Source organism: Arachis duranensis, chromosome 7 (genome assembly GCF_000817695.3).
Source record: "Arachis duranensis cultivar V14167 chromosome 7, aradu.V14167.gnm2.J7QH, whole genome shotgun sequence".
NCBI classification, from domain to species: Eukaryota; Viridiplantae; Streptophyta; class Magnoliopsida; order Fabales; family Fabaceae; genus Arachis; species Arachis duranensis.
The window spans coordinates 26,972,290-26,973,592 of record NC_029778.3 but is presented as its reverse complement, the minus strand read 5'-3'; the positions used below and the strand labels follow the sequence as shown (position 1 = coordinate 26,973,592).

The window sequence follows — 1,303 nt, the reverse complement described above, 5'->3', positions numbered from 1 at the left end:
CTGTCTCATCTCAATCAAATCCCTAAAAATCTCTCATCAACATTTAATTCTAATAACATGCAATTTCAGTCCAGTAAATTAACATCCAAATATACGAAGAAATTACATAGAGTTAAAGATCAAAACTTTCCTCCCCCTTCTCATTCCTTCCATAACCCCAGAAACAAGGAAAACGAAAAGATGCAGGGAGGAGAAACCCAGCAGCAAGATCATCGGAGCATTCTATAGCACTGTATCCGATTCATATAGGTATGTTATTTAGTATAATTTTTCCGTTAATTGGCATGTTGAGAGTACAGTATTTGTTGTTGCATGTGGTTGGAGTTGATGTTAAGGATGAAAGTTTTGATTTTTATCTCATGGTGATGGGTTTGGGAATAGGGAAAAGGGAATAGCCGAAAAAGATCACGTTTTAGGAGTAAAGATGAAGGGAAGGTAGCAGAAAAGGGGTGTTTTCGTTGTTTCCGGCGCCTCTGTTCTGCAATAACACGCCGTTTCGTGTTTCGTTCTCTAATCCCTTTTTCTTCTGCGCCATTCTCGCACCCAAGGTTTCAATGCAATTTCCAGTTCTCACTGTCACAATCTCATCTTCACCATAATCGCATTCACCGGCGTTTTTCCTCGGTAAGTAAAACCCTTTTCTTGCTCGCTCAGTTTCTCTTTTTGGGACTTTGGACTTTGATTATCTGAAAGCATTTTCTGTGAAACTCATTGAATCATTTTGCAATGTGAATGACATGCTCTGATTATATGTTACAGTATATGTTACTCTTGAATTTTGATATTGTGTGTTAGGTGGAGTTGTATATTTTTTGTTTTTATTTTGGAAGAGAATATTTCCTCTTAATTGATTATGGATATGGCAAGACACCATTCAAAAATTCTTGTCGTAACTCCTCAACGGGATTTGGTGTATCTTTCATGGATGTTATACAATATGACAATTTATTTATGAAAACCTTATATCAATATTTTAATTCCCCATTTTCTATGAATATTTTTTTTAACAATTGAAAAAAAAATGCTATGAACTTGCTTGGGTGCATTGTGATTAAGCATCAAAATTAGGCTAAGTCAAACCGTGATGAGTAGACATTAATTTTCTGGTGTGTCATGGTTCCCTGATTTTTTATATGTTATGTGGTTTGAATAAGTATTTTTCATTCTTGGTGTTGTGCTTTCTTTCAAGAAATTAATACAGTGACAAATACGAAGCAGCCATTTCGTTCAAGTTGTCTCCATATTTCAAAAGTCTACACTGAAAAAGCTGAACATCTTATAGCATTATCTCCGACTCCTCTAG

The 1,303-nt window shown here is 35.4% G+C and overlaps 1 long non-coding RNA gene across 1 annotated transcript; it reads left to right on the top strand.

The window, feature by feature from the left end:
- Positions 1-1,303, top strand: LOC127740620 (uncharacterized). Its single transcript, XR_008001277.1, has 3 exons — positions 1-249; positions 382-624; positions 1,190-1,303. It is a non-coding gene; the product is annotated as an uncharacterized LOC127740620 (long non-coding RNA).